The following is a 21,048-nucleotide window of genomic DNA, read 5'->3' as shown; positions in this document are numbered from 1 at the left end:
TTATTTAACTTATCTCTTTCTAGAACTCAACAGCTTTGTCCTTCCCCGCTGTATCCAGAAATTTAAAAAGTGCTAGGAACTCTGAGTCAGACCTTTGGATGTCAGGGTGAGAGTGAGGGGGGAAGGAGGTGGACTGGCTGGCTGTTGACTGAGAATCTAGAAATATTGTGCCTTGCCAATTGTGTCAGACCTTTCATTTTCAGATTGCCTAAATTAACGGTGAGATTACCATAATAAAAAGGAATGGGTGCTAGAGAAAGCACCACAATTCTTTCTAGTGTGGTTTCCAGGGATCATTCTAACAGACCTCTGATTAAATGGACCATCCGCTCCACCCACCTTGGGGTGGAGTGGGGGTGGGGTTGACTCAACTTTGCATTCTAAGACTGTCATTTGAAAACAGACAGCAGTCATCAGCAGTAACGCTGTGACTCCCCGCCTAAAGGACTTTTCTGTGTATTGCATTTTACTGTGAAATTATATAGAGACCTGATATCTCAACAGCCAAAAAAAAAAAAAAAAGGTTTATTTTTAGGAAACTCCACAGGGAAAAACTTTATCAAATAAAGGAGGGGGCTGGGGTTGGGAGAGAAGCAGCAGCCCATCAATCTCAGATCAGGTGGGAGACCCCTTCCATCAGGCAAAGAGCACAGTAACATCTAGTTCATAGAGTCGCCGGGCCCATTGTTTTTGCTGGGAGCAACGGGTAGGAGGGACCTAGACTGAATTGGGAAGGTGAGTTTGGGACCTGGACCTGGACAAACGCCCAGATCTCCGCTTCCCAGCTAGGCGGTGATCGCCCCCTGCGACTCGGGAGGCACACAGCAGCCTGAGAACCGCCTCTGCCATCCCGCAAACCCTCAGACCCAGCTCTCCAGCCCGGCAAGCTGGAGCCACACACGAGATCCCTGGACACCTGTGTGCCCCCAAGCTCCAGGTGCAGGCCCCTGTTACCCCAAAAGACCGGCCTCAACAACTCAGAGATTGAGTCCCTCGGACTTCCATGTCCCGGGGTTCTGCCACTCAGGTCACTTCTCCAGGCAACGACCTCAATCCACCTGGGGGTGGAGGGCAGCACCCCGCCTCCCTCCCTACCGTGCAGCTGGCCCGCGGCTTCCGAGCCTGGGTAGGACGCGTGGGGCTCAGCCGCAGGACCTCCACCTCCGGGTGAACCCTCTCCTCCCCTTTCTCCGCCTAAAACCCTGCCCACCCCCTGCAGGGAGCCGCTCCGGTGTGTGCGCCCACCTCTCCCAGGAAGACACCTGCGCTTCTTTCCCCGCCCTTCCCGGCCCTCCACGCGGTGGTTTCTCCCCCGCCTTTGGGAGCCGGGAGCGGCAGCTGGAGGAGGAGCTGGGGAAGGAGGGAGAGGACGAGCAGGAGTAGGGGCGGGGTGGGTGGGGAGAGAGCCCCGAGGGTGTGGACTGGCAGCCACTCCGCAGCTGGTCGCCGGGGACCGGTCCCTCCCGCGCGCCGAGTGATGGAGAGGAAGAGATTCGCTTAGACACACACGCGCGCACACAGCTGGGCACGTCTCCGGGAGGCAGCTGCCGGCTGGGGCGCGCCAGGGGCCGGGCGGCGGCCGTGACAGCGTCAGCCGCGGGGAGCGGGGAGCCCGCACAGCTTGGCACCGGTGGCTCCGACCCAGGAAGGGAAGAACCCAGCTGACCGTTGCTTTTTGGGGGGGTGCGAATCAGGAGGGAGCCGGCTGCCCTAGGAACTGTCGCCGGGGACGCCAAAGACTCTGCCCTCAGCGCTCAGACGCGCCGGTGCCCGTGCGGGGCGAGAAGGATGCGCCCCTCCTCCCGCAGAGCGGCTGCGGGCCCCGGCACTGCGCGGACACGAGCTCTGGCGGCCGCCCGTGCCGTGCCCGAGCCGCGGGAGCGCGCCCTGCCGCACCTGGCTCCGGTCTCCCGGGGAAGTGCAGGAATCGCTCCCTAAACTCCACTGCGTACTTCCCGCCCGCCTCCTCCTCCTCCTCCTCCGGCTCCCCGGCCCGGACCTCGCAATCGCGATCGCGTCGCCGTCGCCGCCTGCGCGCGGGGCCCGCCTGCCTCTGACTCTCACGCGCGCACGCGGAGCCCCGCTTTCCCGTTCCCATTCACGCCGGCGGGTTCTCCGCGCCGAAGCCCGGGCACCCGAAACTCCTGGACCAACTGCCGCAGGGACTGCCAGAGCCGCCCGGTGGCCTGGCGCGAGCTGCCCGCGCCCTGGGCTCCCGCCCGCGCCTCTGCCGCCACCGCCTGGGACGACGGTAAGCGATGCCAGCCGCCCGCTTCGCGCCAGGGGCCGGGGGCGGGGGTGGGGGGTGTTCTAACACAGTGGGCTGAAACCTGGTAGATTTGGGGGAAATAACAAGGGGGGGGGAACCAACCAGGAGAGACACCCATGCCCATGCGATGCCAGCCCAAGTACTTTAGTGGGGCTCGGCACCGCTGGGCACTGCTGGGCGCTGCCTGGAAAGACTTTTGAGACATTCGCCGGGCCTCTGGGTTAAACGAGTGCGGGATGGGAACGGACGGGGTGCCTCCTGGGGTGAATTTAGAGTAATCGGTGTCTGTCAGTTCGTGTCTCGTCCAGAGGCGGGTGCAGCGCTCTGTGCTCTTGGAGAGGCAACACGCGTTTAATGGCACTCGGCAGAGTTTGGGGGCTCGCGCTTGGCCACTTCCCCGGGGTGACTGTAGGGCTGTCGCTTGCAATGCAAGTCGGCTTTGGGGGAGGTGGGGTGTCTGCGAGGTCCGAGGCAGAGGTCAGGCAAAGGCTAGTGAACGTGAAAGATGGGGTGTATTCTCCCCATCTGGCCTCCACCCCTCCAAGCCCCAGTCCCCGCCCCCTAGTCCACGCAACCCGTCCCACCCACCCCATCACACACACACACACACACACACACTCCGGAGTTGGATGCCATCGAGGGGGTGGTGACATTGTTATTACTAAGCGGTGCACGAGGTCGCTTTGGCCACTGACTGGAGCTCAGAGTCCTGCTCCTGGAACCCGGGCGACAGCCTTGGGTCAGGGAGGCGAGGAAGGAGCGCCCGGCCTCCTGTGGATGCCTCTACCTGGCCGCTCCAGGCGCGCAGCGAGCTAACCTCAGCCAGAACTCCGGTCACTTCAACTTGGGGGGCTCTGCTCTCCGGCTTCCCTCCTGTGAGTGCTTCAGGGCGCCGACCCAAGGGAGCGGTTGCTGAGATCCCTGGTCTCTCCCCAGTCCTAGCCCGGTAGGTCGGTCCTCCTCCCAACTTCCCTCCCTCTCCCCAACACCAGCTTCTTCACGGAAAACGCTGATCCCTTAAGGGGAAGTTTAATATTTGCAAAGTGCTTTATATCATATTACTTCGTGGATGCGTTGAATTGCACTGTAACTCTTCTCTGGTTTATGTAAACTTAGTCTGATAAAGAGCGTGCGGGGTCGGGCTGGTGTGGGAGTGAGAGTGGGTGGGCGTCCTTTCTGTAATGGTGCTCCTTTCCAGACTGACTTGCTAGAAGTGATGTAAAGCTGGCGCTTCTGCAAGCTTTTGCTCAGTAGCCTTGACGTATTCCAGGGCTTTAGACAAATGTTTCCACATTACAGTTTATTTCAAATACATTCAACTTGTATGCCAAGGAAAAAAAGTTGAGAAGATAAAGCGATGACAAATTTGGATATCAAAACTGTTTTTAAAATGTTCTTCATTGGTATCAATTATGTGGAATGTAGCAGATTTTTTTTTTTAAGTTATCTTGGTGGTTTTTCCTCGTGAAGCTCTGAAAAGGAGAAAGGAAAACAATACTACTTCCCTTCCTCCCCTGTATGTGTGTACCAATGGTCCTTGCTTAGGGTGGCTGAGTGAGCAGCAAGGTGGGCTTCTTTAGGAATGTGAAGTCGCTCGCTCACCGGTGACCTGACGGAGACACACAGAGATGTTACCAGAAACATAATGATGGGAAGGAAACTGTTGCTTACATTTAACTGCCTTCCAGTGCAGGGAATTTTAACAGTGAAGAAATGAAAACTGCTCTGGCCCCTTTCAAATTACTCTCCACTGTTTTTAAGTAGTCTTTTCTCAATTAATAAAAAAACCTACAGACACATTAATAATGTAAAATGATATAGTCACATAGATGCACAAAGTAGATTATCTAGGAAATTACAAGCATAGTGCTCAGTGGAGTTTCACTGAAGTGGCCAGGACCCCGGTTGCCAGGTGAAGCCAGACCTCATGTTTAGATTTCAGCTTCCGTTGACATCTTTGTGGGAAGGGGCTGCCTACAGTGTGCTGATTATGCTTGCATCATTGTCCTTACCATTTTGCAGACACACACAGATGTTTTTGAATGAATAACCTTCTTACTCACTGAATTTTCCCTCATTCAAAAAGTATTTATTGAACACATGAGCACACACAATATGCAGAGCTGAGCTGGGTGTTATTTTAAACAAGAAAGGATTTTCAGTGGCAGCAAAATGCTTCCTCCTACACGGTGTAAAAAAGGCCTGCAGAGCAGCGGCTCACTCAGGGAAGCAGCATCTTGCCCAAAGTAGGTAGCCGGCAAAGAGTCCTTGATTCAGAAATCACACAGATGTCAACCAGCCAACTTTCTTTCCCCATAAATCCCGCCAATATTCTTAACGCACCACATCATTGAGGTATGACTCAACTTCAGAGAAGTGATATTGACTTGAATCTTCTTGCTCTTTGTCTGAATACTCTGGAGAAATGTAACTATCTGTGCATTGCTCCAGCTCTCTGTGTCTGACCTCTGTGGATCAGTGCCCGATCTGTGTATGTCAGTAGTATTCCTTTATGAGTAAATGCAAATATTCCTGTTACATTAAGCAAGCAAACTCAAATTCATAGGAAACAACAAACATTTTGCTCCTTTTCTTATCTCTTTATAATCTCGGAAACAGTAACATCTCTTAAAAATGCAATTCTACTATGTAAATCATGAAGTTAACAAAAATAGTTATTTAGGATTTTCTAGACACATGGAAATATCTTATGGAAATTTTAGTTGAGGAGGATTTTCCTTGACTCTTTTGATATGTCTGGCAGGATGGTCTGTCATTTTAGAGACTTTTATTCATGAATGAAATAACTTACAAGGTAACTTTCTAGTTAAGAGAGCTGGCAGAAGAGGAATGCTTGCTAGAAAATGATGCTGAAAACTCTGGGAATAGAGTCTGAGCAGTAATGCTAGGTTTGTGCTTGTAATTAAATGAATACTTATATATTTTATTGGTCTTTATATGCATGTTTTTGAATTTTTTAACACATTTTTCAAATATTTTCGTATTCTGACATTATTGCAATTGCATAGGAGTTATAGTTTAGTAATGGAATTATAGTTTGTTTTGCTTTAAAAAAAAAGGTAAAAGTTTGAAAAGAGAATAAGTCAAGTTAAGGAAATAATTATTCAAATCACAGATTTATCTTCATCTAAGTCCTGTCTTTTTTTTTTTTTTTTCCTAATGGGAAGGGAGATCTCAAAACGAAAATAACTAGTTAAACTTTCATTATGACCTAAATCATCACTATTTAGAGAAATCCTACATTTTACTTTTTCTGTGAATTTAATATGTTTTTAAAACCAGCAAAAGTTTTTTTTTTCCCTAGAATCCAATTTAATTATTGAAAAATTTTGCTCACTCTAGATCAGTGTTTGTTCCTGAGTGATTATGTTATCCTTAACTTTACAGCAAAAGTACAATTAAAGGAAGATATTAATAAGTACACATAAGCATCACTAATCTACTCGGAAACATTTCAGAGCAGCTAACACTTATCAAAAGTAGAAGCAAAAGATACCTGAAGATCCACATAATGTTTAGGCAAGATAAATGAACATCTCTGAATCTAATATGCAAGTTCCATTATTCATGTCTTATTTAATTAATATGTGGTACAACAGATTATTTTCTATCTTCTTGAAAACTTTTATGAAAAACAGTTGACTAGTTGGTTTGACTTTAGACCACTTTATCTAGATTGTGCAGGGGAGTCAGATATGTTTTATATGTATATACATATGCTTATACATACAGAAGATATATTTATGTATTTGTTTATGTTTATATATCTATATCTGTATTTGTCTGATAACTTTGAAGAATAGGAAGAGAGTCTCTTTTGTGGCATATGTGATTTGTGAAGTCAGTGACATCTGACAATAGTACTTACAAATGCTCAACTAGTTTGATATTAAAAATTGAGACTATAACTAAACTTGTTTGAACAACTTATTTAAGAAACACCTATGATAACCTTTAATGTGTGCCTGATACTGTCTTAAGAATTCTGCTAATATTAACTAGTTTAGTTCTGGTAGCCACCGTGCTCGCCCCCACTTCACAAGAGGAAATAAGTAGGCCTCATTATTATCCCTGTTTAGATGAGGAAAGTGAGCCTAAATGAACGGCTCACCTCTACAACTAATAAACGACAGAGCTGCCATCAGAGCCCAGACAGCCCACTACGCTATGCCACTGCTCTTGAACAGGGACTTTTAAAGCTTACTTAAATAAGGGTCCAAGGAGGGAGGGAGTCAAGTTATAAAGCAAATACATTCTAGCAACTGAGATTTGTGATGGTTTTCAAATCAGAGTGAATTCTTTTTAAACATATTTTTACTGATTTCTAAGAGGAAGAGAGAGAGATAGAAACATCATTAATTATGAGAGAGAATCATTGATCTGCCTCCTGCATGCCCCACAGTGGGAATGGAGCTCGAAACATGAGCATGTTCCCTGACCAGGAATCGAACCCGTAACCTCCCAGTTCAACCAATGAGCCATGTCAGCCGGCACTCAGAATGAATTCTTAGGGAATTCAGAAGAAAGGCGGTTGTCACGAAGCCCCAGCATAACCTGAACTAGAGCGGTACTAGAACAGCGCTGTAACTTAATGTAGTTTTTAATGGACTCAAGAATTTCCTGAGATTCCGCTACTTTTAAATTAGGTAACTTAAGAACCGATGCCATATTTAAGTAGTTTTAATAGCTCAGAGGATCTGATACTGATGTTTTATGCTTCCCATAATATCCTTACAAGGTGAACTTCTTGCACAGAAGTCAGTGTTACATGTTACGCTATGGTACTTGTCAAAAGGACCAGCAAAGTTGTATATGAAGGTGTGAAATGCGACTGATTCTGCTCTGACCCATGTGGCATACAGCAGGCATCCAATTAATGTTTACTGCATGCCCTGAAGGAAAGTATTCTAGAAGTTGCTAGTCCAGAGGTCAAGAAACTTTAAATGTCTTTATAATTGCATAGTTTTAAGATTGTGATTTAATATTGAATAGAATTTTTCCTTTTTCATGAGGGTCTTAGGACATTACTATCTATGAAACCCTGTGGAATAATAATAATCTTCACGAGACTGAAGGGCCTGAAATAGAAAAATGATGGTGTAAAGGGGTGAAATAATCAACTGATTAAAATGTTTAAGTTTAAAAGTTGGCAAAAGGAAAACTGCCTGTAATTGTATGTTTTATTTTAAAATGGCACATAAGATATAATTGACACTAAATAACAGAATCCTTACACTGCTAATTAAGTAGCATAACTGTGCTGTCATAAATATTAACAATCTACTATTTGAGTACAGTTTGGGGAACTTTTTTTGGAACATATGAAAATGCCACTGTAATGCTCTTTGCCACAGCTAACTAATTCAAGTCAATGGAAAAAAAAAATCACAGTAATTCTTAATGTGCCTCACCACAAATAAGATCTAGCTACCTTCTATCTATGAGAATTGGTTGTACTCCATTATAAAGCATATGTTCTGTGGATTCTCTGACTATTAAGGGAAAGATATGAAGAGAAGAAATACATGCTACAGACTTAAGCTTGATTCAAGTGTTACTAGATTTAAAGGCCTGTGTCAAGCACAGAAGTTGAGAGGAGACTTTTGCGACAGCCACTTCACAAATTTTTCTGGCAGGGCCCAGCTGAACATGCTCACACAAGTCTTTGGAAGATGTATCATCTTATACTGATATGATTAATGGGGAAGAACAAAAGGTTTGCTTAGAGCATTGAAACATTTATATTTATCTATATACCTAATATGAGTTGAAGTATTAGGATACATAAAAATTTCTTTCTCATATACTAGTGTGTGTATATATATATATTTAATATTTTATGGACTTTTTTAGATAGAGATGAAGGGGGAGAGAGAGAGAGAGAGAGAACATCGATGAGAGAGAAACACTAATTGGCTGCCTCCTGCATGCCCCCTACTGGTGAGCGTGCCCATAAGCTGGACATGTGCTCTGACTAGGAATCAATTTGGTGACCTCTTGGTACATGGGACAATGCTCAATTCACTGGGTCACACCAGCCGGGCTCTTTTATATTTTTATACCACATAGAATTTATGGCTTAAAGAAACAATCTATTTCCTGACTCTGGTTATTAAACTTGAGTAACTTGATTTAAAAGGTTAAATTTAACTTTATTCTTAGTTTTTTGTTTTTTTGGGGGATGCCATTTAATTCTGGTAGCCACCCAGTTTCCTCACTTTGCAGACTTAGAACACTTAGAAACTAATGTTCCTCTCTGTTATTTTGTCCTGTCACCTTTGTTTCCATGGCACTTTGGCATGTGGCATCATGGGGCAGACACAGCTTCTTCCTGTGGACATCTCAGTCTGGACAGCCGAGAGCCGAGGGATTCCGCAGGGGGAATGTAAGGAGGAGGTGGAGGCGGAAAACAGGGCAGATGAGGGTGCATGAGGGGATGATGGGCCAGCATGTGGATTGCTAGCTAGTAGGAATACTTATTTTCATTCCAGTATTTTTATTTCATATTTATTTTATTCCTCTGTTCCCAAAGATTGACTAGATGTGCAGTGACCACTTAATCCTGATAATTGACTCTATAAAGTCAAGAACATTATTCCCATTGTCCTGGTAGCAGTACCTGGCACATCATAAAATGATAAATATTAGCTATAATTATGATTGCCTGCTTTTTTGCAGATGGAATTATTTTTTCTTAATCAGGTACTTATCTTATTCTCATATTCGGTCCACTGACTAGATGATTTTTACTTTAACAGCATTTGGTTTAGGAGTTTCTGAATTCCATAAACACCGGCATCCTTTTAATAAGGAACTCTCCACTCTGTACTTACCAACATAAGATCAAGGGCTTGAGAATTTTTATACAACGTTAGTTTTCTAATGTTACCTCCTTTCCAATAGTTTATGTTATTTTGCTATTCTGTGTTGGCAACATCATCTGTCCATACACCCAAGAAAAGTGAGCAACCAAGAATATGTAGTTACAAGGATCATAGTAGGGACACAGGTACCTAGGGATCATCTTGTGTTTCTCCTTCTCCTCCTCTAGTCTGTCACCAGTGTAGTGAACCCCTTTCACATCCTGCATGGTTCAGGGTTCAGGTTAGGGTTCGGGCTCTGGAGGAGGCCGCACACAAATGAGAGAGACTAGACAAGAAAGTATAAATTTGGGAATATTGCGGGCCAGGCAGGAGCCCAACTCAAGGGGAAGGACTCCACCCCGCTCTGGCCTTGCTATCCCTTTTATTAAGACTATGGGATACACCCATAGCCCTTAGGCAGGCAATTCCAATAATAGCCAATCAGCAAGGATTTACACAAAACCAGGTGGACGTTGCTTTAGCTACCATTGTCTCAACTAAACAGTGGGTGGTTGGCTCTGACCTTTCAGAGCTTCAAGGTTGACCAGCCTTCCGGGTTCCTTGTCCACACCTCTCTGCTAGTGAAGACAATGGGCAGCTTCTAACACACCAGGACATGAAAACCCTGCCTACAGAACACCTACCTTCCCACCAACCCCATTGCTACCGCTTGAGTTCAGGTCCTCAGAACTCACCCGATGACACTAGCCTCCTTATTAGCTTCAGGTCTCCAATTTCTTCAGTGCTTCTGAAATTCTTCCCCAATGCAAATCTCCTCATGTAATTTCCCTGCTAAATAGCCTGCAGCATTCTTTGCCTTCAAGGTAAAGTTCAAACTACCTCAACCTTCAAAGCCATTATTGTTCCAATGGCCCAGCCTGGGACTCATCTCCTGTCACTCCAACACAAAGTACATACATTTGGTAGATGCCAAGCAAGGAACAGAGCATGCTCTTTCATACTTCCACGCCTTTGCACATGCTGGCCCTCTGCCGAAAGTGTTCTCTGCTTGTCTAACGTATCTTCCTCATCACTTCTCTTTGTTTTCTTACCCCTTTCCTTTGTAGCCCACCAACCGCGACCCACACCACTGTCAATATCCCCATTGCCCAGCATAGTGTCTGGAATATAGGAAGTACTAAATACACTTCTATTGGAGAAGTAAATAGTCATCTTATTCTCCCTTCTGTCTTACTAATGTTTATCTGCCTTTTCTCTTTCTCGCTGACTTATTTATTTCAGTAAACATTTATTGAGCAACTTCTGTGTACCAGGAAGTGTGTTGAGGATATAAGTGACTTTGTCCTTGCCCTCAAGAAACTTACAAGCTCAAGAGCAAACCAAGCTGGTAAAGAAACCGGTAGTATTCAGTGTACTAGATGATGGAGAGAAGACAGGTGTGAGGACAGAGCATGCGGGAGGAGATCTAGTTCTGCCAGTGATCAGGGAGAACTTGCTTCCCACCCTTCTTCTCCACCTCTCCTCTTCGCCAGTTTTCTAAGTGTCCATAAGTAAGCATCCATCTAGGAAGACTTTTCATTTTTAAGAGTAGATTCAAGTCTCCATTTCTCTAATAATGGTCTATAGAGAACTAGGTAATTTTTATTTTTTTTTCTACCTGCAAGACTAAGAAAGCTTCAGAAAGTTCTATAAAAGTCCATGTGCTCATTTTGAGTTTTTCTTCTATTCAAATTATTTTAAATATATCTAATAATCATATTACCTATTTAAGTTGATGTCTCCCCTATAAAGCAGGAAACATATTTAACCAATTATGAGTATCTGCTCATCTAATCTAATAATAGACAAATATGCAAATTGACCGTACCTTCGCTACACCTAAGCCACGCCCACCAGCCAAACCACGCCCACCAACCAATCAGGATGAGTATGCAAACTACCCCCAACAAAGATGGCGGCTAATTTGCATATCAAGACAGCGTCGAAAGAAGCCAAGAGCTGCAGAAGGGAGTAAAGCTTAGAAGAAGCAAGCAAGCCGGGGGGTGGGGGGGAGGAGGGGAGGAGAAGGGAGGAGCAAAGTCAGGGCCGGGGGCAAAGGGAAACGCAGGCGGGCTGGTGGAGAAGGCGGGGCGGGTGACAAGGGAGGAGCGGAGGCGGGGTAGAGTGCAGCAGGAAATCCTATTGCAGGATTTTTCCTGCAACGGGAACGCTAGTAGTGATATAAAAATCAGTTTTTCTCTTTTAAGATTTGAAGTAAAAATGAAATGAAATTATTTCACCATCACCACATTGGAAAACTCAATAAACTTACACACACACACACACACACACACACACACACACACAATAGCTAATAACATGATAATCACTGAAAAATCTTATCTAGTACAAAGGAAATATAAATGGCCTGTTATTTAATATATTTAAAAGCCAGCAGTTTTTTTTATGTGTTGCCATTCCCTGGTGAATGACCCTACATACAAAAAAAATAAAAATTAAAAATTACTTTCAAAAACAAAAATATAGCATTACCTTAAAAACAATATACAAAATATAGTGCACTATTTCTGAAAACATTAATACATTTTATATAGTATTTAAACAACAACCATACCTTTGGCCCTGCTGTTAAACTCTTGCCTCCAAGTAATACCAGCTTCAACCAGCTGGAGCAAGAAACCATATCATGACAGTGTTCAAAATCATCACTCATACATTCAGCAGTTATTCACTGAGCACCTACTATATTCCAGGAAAATGATCAGCTGATTGAAAAGCCTGAGTTCTGCGTAAGACGGGCAATTTAGGGATGCCCTGACATTGTGGTTGTAAGAACCCATAAAAGTAAAAAACGTTCACAACTATCCATGTGTATATGCTTGGGTTTTCCCTTTGAATAAACCCTACTTTTTAAGGAGCTCAATGGCTATTCAATGGGTTCTTTCTTTGATTGATTGCTCATCACTTGGAATTTTTATTTATTTATTTTTTAGAAATAGCTGGCATAACCCTCATTTTCTCAGTAAAGGGGGTAAGAATGCATGTCATGGAAAAGGGAGAATTTATACCATTCCCACTGGACTGCATCCATTCCCCAATGGAGGCTCACTGGGAAAAAGAATATGTTGGTGTGTTTTGCTGACTATATTTGAAAAATACATTTAGGTAGGTGTTTTTTAAATTATTTTCCATCTGGACAGCTTTTTTTTCCCCCTTCACCTGGGATGAACAACCAAATTATTAATTCTATTTAAATGTGCTGTATTCAGAAGAGTAGCTGCCAAACTTGTTGGGATCTATAACAAGATAATTAATTATCTAGCAACACGAGGACTATTGGAGTGTTGGATATAAACCAGATGGTGGGAGAAGAAGGATGAGGCAGTCAGGATGCTGTGAGCGGTGTGATAAGTCTTTTTGGCCTGTGTGGGGTAAAGCCACATGTATGCCCAGCCTCCCTCATCCTCCCTGCTGTGCTTATTTTTTCCCCATTGATCCTTCCACCACCCCATCACTTCACCCCTGGAGACTCCAGTGCCCGCCCCCCCTCCCTTCCCACTGCCGCCACTTTCATTTTAAATGTCAGTGAAGGTGAGGGCAAAGGTCTGCTCCCCTTAGGCCCTGGATTCTGCCAGCATCTGTGGCACCCCAGCACCTACCCCACGGAGCAGATCAGCCTGCCATCATTACCCTTGCCCTGACATTGCTTTCGGTCACGCAGCTGTAGAGCTATTAAGGAGTTTGAGGTTCATCTCAGAGTCCGTTAAGATAAAGTAATATTACAAGCAAACATCATGATTTTTTTAAATTTACACATTTCAAAGACCTAAACTGAATGCTAAACCTTTTCTTAGAGAAATCCTGGTAGGACATCAGTGGAAAATGCATACAAGAAACAGTTACTTAACCCCCGCCCCCATCTGTCAAAGTGATGTTCCGTGTCTAATCCAGTTTGTGAGCAATTAGAAGGTGCATTTAGACCGAACTCAGTGTTTGATGGTAGAGATTGTAGTGATGTCGCCATGATGCTTTTCCTACAGATTACCATCATGATGCACTAACTGTGAGCGTCACCGTCCTTGTGTTACAAAGGGGGTGACATTTAGATTACAGATACATTTTACAAACTATTTAACTGCAAACTTTTAGCACTCAGGCACTAAAGAAACACAGAATAACCCAGGTAAGACATCTTCACAATGAAGTTACTCATTCATCATTAAAAAAAAAAAAAAAAAGAATGAGTTTCTGATGGGGAAGTAAGCGGTCACCTTGCCTATCCCACCCTCTCAATATCAGGCCCATCTTTTATTATTTAAAGTAGAGCTCCCTAAAATAGATTACACTGACAAGTAGTAATTACTGACAGCTGCATTTAATTAGCAAAGCAGATTCCTGCTCATGACAATAAAGTATTATTACATGTTTAGCATTAGCACTGGCAGTAAAGGAGGTGACTTTGCTAACACAGAACTAGAAGACCTGTTTTCTTTATTTAAAAATACACGCAGTTTGGCTGGAACTGAGCTGGTGCTACGTGGGAGTGTCTATGGTTACAAAAAGAAAGAAAACAGTAACTATAAAAGTGTTTTGTGTTTTTTTAAAAAAGAAACAGGCATATTGTACAAGAAAAAAAGAAGTAGACCAGTGCCAACCAATGGCTCCCAGTCTTGAATTGCGTGTCCTTGTTTTTGTGTCTGAGTTTGTGTTGCGGGGAGTGGGGAGAGGTGTTTGGATGCCAGAGATAGAAACACAATTAATCATGTATATTAGTAATGTATCATTATAATAAGACACTATCGCCTTCCTCCCTCCCTCCCTTCCTTCCTTCCTTCCTTCCTTCCTTCCTTCCTTCCTTCCTTCCTTCCTTCCTTCCTTCCTTCCCTTATCCCAGTGGTCGGCAAACTCATTAGTCAACAGAGCCAAATATCAACAGTACAACGATTGAAATTTCTTTTGAGAGCCAAATTTTTTAAACTTAAACTTCTTCTAACGCCACTTCTTCAAAATAGACTCGCCCAGGCCGTGGTATTTTGTGGAAGAGCCACACTCAAGGGGCCAAAGAGCCGCATGTGGCTCACGAGCCGCAGTTTACCAACCACAGCCTTATCCTATAAACAACTCTGAGTTATAAAGTACTTCAAAAGTATATGCAATCAAATTTAGGACTTTATACTCACTCTGAATTTCAAAGTTGATTGTAATTTCCATCCATTCTTTCTTGCAATAGGCTTATTCTATCTCCTACTGCCCCTAATGTTCCATTTCCACTGTCCTATCTTGTTCTCATCTGGCCATTCGTACTGAGCATGGACTTAACAATGGTGGGATTACAAACATCACAATAGGTGGTCAATATTTTGAGCAATACCACCTTTCCAGCACCATCACGCCACAGTGCACAAATAGCTGCTGTTAACACTAAGAAGGACTGTGAAGATAGCTAAAACTAGCATCCTTGACTTAAATGACATGTGCTATTTTCGTTACTCAACTATATCACTTGAGGTATATAAACAGATCCACTTATTGTGACGTTATCAGTAGAACCAGTCCTAGAACCGAATATATTTTCTCACACTTGTGGAATGCAATTCTAAAATATTTACTGAAGGTCTAAACTCTGAAGCAAAATATATGATATCGCATATCTGGAAGATGTTTTTACTGGGATACCCTAGTGTATTTTCACAATGCAGCTTTAAGTTATCTGGATGGCATTTATTTTTCAAGTAGTAAAAATAGGCTCAGTATAATATATTGCCATCTTGTAACTTACCGTTATAAATACTATATTTATAAAAATCAACATATGTATCCATGGCAATAAGAGGCAAGATGAATATGAATAAAGAAATCCTAAATTGATCCTCAAACTAATTTCCATCAGGAAACTGTTCAGCAGACTTGCTAAGCACCTTCTGCTGTTTTGTTTTTTTATGGTCTCTCCCACTCACCCTCTAGTGGACATAAGCTAAAGAACAAGGGGAATGCCCAAGACAGCCTGCAGCGAGGTAAACAATGGGAAGTCCACAAAGAATGCGGTCATGGTCATCCCATCCCAGTCCCTGGGTGTTCTGAGAAACGCTTCCTTAGACAATGCCACTGTTGTGCGAAAATTAGCCTCAGAGAGTGCACTTACACAGACTCCATGGCATAGCCTACTGCACACCCCGGCGATAGGGTACAGACTATCGCTCCTGGGCTACACACCTATGTAGCATATCACTGTGCAAAACAACATGCGATGCCATCAAGCACCAGGGGAGATGATGCAATCCGGAGACACGGTCAACACAAGATGCCTGAGGCTGCTGCCTGCACATCATGGCATACTGTTTAAAAGCAAACTTTTTTTGTAAGTATGAAGAATACACGCTGAAGCAGGGGTGGGGAACCTTTTTCCTGCCAAGGGCCATTTGGATATTCCTGACATCATTGGAGGGCCATACAAAACGATCAACTTAAAAATGAGCCTGCTGTATGTGGTCAAATTTAATGAACGCACCCCTAATGCCTTGGCAGGGCCAGACCAAATGATTTTGTGGGCCATGAGTGTACAGCCCGCGGGCCAGATGTTCCCCACCCCGTTATAAAATAATGACAAAAAGGGTAGTATAGTAAATACATGAAGCAGTAACATAGTTATTATCATTATCAAGCATTATGAACTGTACATAATCGTGTGAGCTGTACTTCTATACAATTGGCAGTGTAGTAGGTTTGCTTACATCAGCATCACCACAGTCATGTGAGTAATGTGTTGTGTGCTGTGAGACCGTGATGCCTATGACATGACGAGGCCATAGGAATTTTTTAGCCCCATTGTGATCTTACACAACCGCAGTGTATATTCGGTCTGTTATTGATCGAAACATTGTTATGAGTCACATGACTTGTAGTTTGATAGTTATTATCTACAAGGACATGATGACCACAGACATTGTGTTCAAGCCCAGACTGGGCACTGTATCATCTTTGTTCTCAAACACTAATCATTCTAGCAAGGATATTTAGAGGGAAAATTTTTAGGAGCATAATGGTATTCAAGAAGACTTTTACAAAAATTACGTTTTAAGAAACTGCATTTGTATGGATACTAAATATAAATATCTAAATGAGCATTCAGGTAAGACCATTTAAGAGTTATTTTTAATATTAAATCTACAAAGCTTCATTCACAGCCTAAATCTAAAGCCCTACTGAGTCTCATAATTTATTGGTATTTAAATCCTATTGAGAATAGAGGTTTATTTTTATTTTGTGCTTTAGAAACCAACCAAGAATAGAAGATTCTTTACTGAAAACAGTTTTTGTATTCAAGGACATTGACTAAAAAGAAGTAATGTGATCATTGAAATTGGGTATGTTTGACAACTCAGTGTTTCAACTATAAAACTTTCCAAAATTAGACCTATAAAATTGGAAACTCTACTACGCAGCTGCTCTAATTACTGTGCTGGTTCATAATTTAGTACTGAAGAACAAAGCCTCAAATATTCTCTTTTAAGAATGCCTTTGACTTTTAATATCATCATAACTCAGAATTCCATGTTCAGTCATTAGGCAAGTATTGCCATTACACAAATTCCATATTCTGTCATTAGGCAAACACTTATTGAGGGCCTACTGTGTGCTATGAAGATGAACAAAACACAGTCCCCTAGCTTCAAAGAGTCAGGAGAAGAAAAAGTACAAACCCATCCCACTTTAACAAAGAAATACCACTATTACCATGTTTCTATCCCACCATATTGAGCCAGTTACCTAACTTTTTACCAAAATTGGTCTAGAATACCTGCTTTTAAACTGGAACAGCCTTTGACATAAGGCCTGGGCTACTCTGTGATTTCAATAGGTTCTTATTTAAATCCATGACCAACTGTGCCTCGATAAACCAATCCTATCAAGTTGACTTGCAGAAATCTCTTGGGTCTCTGTCCAAGTCAAATCTCCTACGTAGAGGATGCATAAATCATGTGAAGTTGCCAAACCTTAGCAATGCATCCATTCAGAAAGTGGAAAGTTAGTCTGATACATTCCAAGGTCTTTAAATCTTTGTTTAAATGTTCCCTTCTCCAGAACCAAGTGTAGACAACTCCTGTATGTATAACTATCATTTCCTAGTTTGACAGTACTTCACTGGCTAATCATATGACTAGAATTATCCTATGCTATAACTTTTCTTAAGTTGGGTGAGACATGTTAGCAGCAATTGGAAAAACCCCAGCATAAGAGAGGTGACCCCATAGACTGCTATGTGGAATGAGCCTAAATGAGGGTTTGCTCAAGTCTGCAGATCCATTCCTGGTCCATCTGAATACTCTTGAGTCTGCTGGCTGGAATACTTTCAGAACGTCACTGGATAGAGAGGCTACCAATAGACCTTGTGCATCCTGTTTCTCAAAAATTGGAATAGGCTTTAGAAAAGGCAAAAGACAGACAAACAACTCCATCACTGATAAGTGACACTCAAAGTGCACATAGTTGTGGTTTACCATGAAATAATACCCTGTGTGTTTTTTTAAAAGAAATTTATTTTGATGGGCAGATATCTACAAGAAACTCAGGAGAATACATCCTAGCCTACATAATCTATATATATAAAAGCCTAAGTGACTGTTCGACCATTCGACTGGTAGCTATGACACACACTGACCACCTGGGGGCAGATGCTCAATGCACAGTCATGGAAACATGGAACAGACTGATGAATCTCAGAGGGAAGGGGGGAGGGCAGGAAGAGATTAACTAAAGATCTTATATGCATACTAGAGGCCTGGTGCACGGATTCATGCACCGGTGAGGTCCCATGGCCTGGCCTGCAGGGATTGGGCTGAAACCAGCTCTCTGACATCCCCCCCGGGGTCCTGGATTGCAAGAGGGTGCAGGCCAGGCCAAGGGACCCTACCGGTGCATAAATCTGTGCACCGGGCCTCTAGTGATTATATAATTTGGGGGAAGGGTGCTCATTTTTTAAAACTTGGAGTCAGAGCCATCAACCTAGTGTTGCACCACAAGGATTTTGTTCTTTGGTACCATGATTGGATGTCAAAAGCCATGTATAAATGATGCATAAAAGTGATGAGCTATGCCCTGGCTGGTTTTGCTCAGTGGATAGAGCATCGGCCTGCGGACTGAAGGGTCCCAGGTTCAATTCCGGTTGAGGGCACATGCCTGGGTTGCGGGCTCAGTCCCCAGTGGGGAGCATGCAGGAGGCAGCCAATCGGTGATTCTCTGTCATCATTGATGTTTCTATCTCTCTCTCCCTCTCCCTTCTCTGAAATCAATAGAAATATATTTTTTAAAAAAGGATTGGCCTAGTTGTTAAAAAAAAAAAAAAAAAAGTGATGAGCTGAAACCAGAATCCTGCCATGTCAGAAATTACTTGCCCCTCCAGGGCCATGTTAGAAATGAGAGTTTTCAGGAAAAATATATATATATTCCGAGAAACACAGGTGGCATTGTCTTCACATGCTCCAGAATCTTAGAAGCTTCCCAGCTTTTCTCAACCAGGCATCACATTAGGTGCCAGAGAGACCTGGCAGCCCTAAAACGGAAGCAGGTGGGTATACGTTTTGAGGTCTTTACATTCTATGTGCAGTAATGACCATTGCATTGCACAGTGACTCTCTCTTAGCTTGTATTGATGCCATACAAACTCCTTGAATGTCACACTCTTAGTGCCCCCAGTGCTCCTGCTGGAGCCGTCTCAGGATGTCTTTGTTAACCCTCACCTCCTGAATCAGTGTCCAGAACAGCTTTCTAGGTCTCTTTGGTCAAACGTTAAAACTTTCTTTTTTAAGAACCTTTAAAAACATCCTCTGTCCCAAATTAAGATCTAAAGCCTGAAACCAGTACTCCTTAACCCACCCTAGGCCACTACAGCTTTAAACACTGGAAACTTTGTATATTTTAGCTTTCTATTCATTCAGACAGAAAATGCAAACTATACAAAAATAATAAGATTTGCATTGATTGAACTGCCACATACTATATTAGATCCTTAGCATGCATTCTCTGTTTTCCATTGAGGTAGGTTCCACAGTCCACTTTTATAGATGAGTTGTAGCTTAAATTAAGTTACTCCAAGTTGAACAGTTAGGAAGAGGTAGAGATAGGAATTAAACTCCTGTCTTTCTGATTTCATAAATTCATGACCTCTGCCTCTAGTCTTATTGCCTATTATAGGTAACAATGAGAAATACTTTGCTTTCTGAGGACAAAATTTAAGTATGCCTGTACTATTAGTACTAACAGATTATTGATTTTACCTATATTCCCCTACACACTCTTAATAGTCATCCAAACATTAGTCCTTGGCCCCTAAATAATTTTACATATCATGAAGTGCGTGCCAGGCAGCTTACATACATCATATTTCTCTAATCCCAGTAACAGTCACAATCCTGCTACCATTTTCTTTCCCTTGTACCTTCTTTATTATGGTGTATGACTTCTTATCGCATGTATTAGTCAGAAGCAGGCTAGGTTGTGCTGAGGTAACAAATGACCCAATCTCAAAGGTTCGTGTCTCCCTTCCACCAAGGGGTGTGCAGTCTGGGACACGGGCTGTCAGAGCAGCATCTATCAGGAACATAACCTAACTTGTGGCACAGGGAACAGAGATCACTGTGGAGGACACACTGGAGCTAAAAGTTTCCCCCTGGAAGTGCTACAAGTCACTTGTATTTATTTTATTTGCCAAATCAATCCCTATGGCCAAGTCTGACATCAACTAGGCAAGGAAATCTAGTCTGTTGTCTTCCCCTCCCCATCCCATGGGAAGTACAGCAAATATTTGGGAAGTTTAATATAGTTTATGGCATTAGATATGAATGCTTTCTTGCCGTATCTAAAAACTATGGTCTATTTAGTCTTTTTAGTGGATAAGTCAGAGAAACCTCCGAGTGGCTGGGGATTATAAATGGCAAGAAGGGAAATCAGCTGCAAGGAATGTCCTCAAGGGCTACCTCAGTAGCTTCTACAGAAATGATCGCCAGGAATCTTGTTCTTTCACAAATAGGTTTCTTCACATTTATTCCTCTTGCTAACATGGGTTTTAGTCATTATCAACAGGAGATTTGTATGCTGCACTGTTGCCATTTTTTAGAATATATATTTAGAATTTGGAATTACTTTCTCTGATGTCAGTTCTGCAGCTGATTTTTTAAAAATGTGTTATGTGAGCAAGTGTAGATTTTAACTATAAACACAGTGCAAGGGAAAAGCAGGCCCATCTGTCTCTTTCAAACTTGATTAGTATGGTCTTAAAATTAAGGTTAAGGTGCTTGGAAGCCAGCTGACTACCATAGATTTATTTCTTTTGAGGGTTGGGATAAAACAAATTGAAAATATATACACATTCCCAAAGACACATTATGTTGCAACTTTAAAACCACATTACTATTTCGGTTGCACAGAAAATGCATTTTAGGCATAGAGAGCTTTCCTCCTCTGACTTTGGTGACAGAAATTTTGAAATTGCTAACAATTATATTATCTTATACTTAATACTACTAAGAAGAATTGAACATGCTATCAAGGGAAAGTGTACATAATATCAAGCACTGTATAATGATAAAAAGTTATATTACATTAATCTAAATGGCATAGAGAAAAGTAAATTAATAGCAACTAAGAAAAAAAGTAGCTTTTCATTTGTCCTAGGTCTGATTTTAATAATCAATCTGTTCTATCAAGTCACCAAGTTATTAAATTATTAAGTAACCAGAAAGTACCAGACTAGCCTGGTACTTTTATTTTTCTCCACTTCCCATTACCCTAGGAAATAGACAAATGCCAAGCAATCAGATAAATAGTCAGATGCTGGGTTGATTGAGAAGACTGTGGGAAAAGCCTTTAGTGGCTCTGGTGAAAAAAAAAATTAAAAGGAAAAAACAGAAAATCCCAGATATTTAGATTTATGAAACA

The 21,048-nt window shown here is 42.7% G+C and overlaps 1 protein-coding gene across 2 annotated transcripts in view; it reads left to right on the top strand.

The window, feature by feature from the left end:
* The first annotated feature begins 1,609 nt into the window (after positions 1 to 1,609).
* The window catches only part of HS3ST5 (heparan sulfate-glucosamine 3-sulfotransferase 5), a 249,101-nt gene continuing 229,662 nt past the window's right edge, over positions 1,610 to 21,048 (top strand). For both annotated transcript variants that reach the window (XM_028140429.2, XM_008160424.3), the window contains exon 1: positions 1,610 to 2,251. The gene's annotated coding sequence lies outside the window, so the exon portion shown is untranslated. The remainder of the gene's footprint in view (positions 2,252 to 21,048) is intronic.

Source organism: Eptesicus fuscus, chromosome 10, assembly GCF_027574615.1.
Source record: "Eptesicus fuscus isolate TK198812 chromosome 10, DD_ASM_mEF_20220401, whole genome shotgun sequence".
In the NCBI taxonomy this organism is placed as follows: Eukaryota; Metazoa; Chordata; class Mammalia; order Chiroptera; family Vespertilionidae; genus Eptesicus; species Eptesicus fuscus.
The sequence above is the reverse complement of the archived record's forward strand: the minus strand, read 5'-3'. Positions and strand labels throughout refer to the sequence as shown.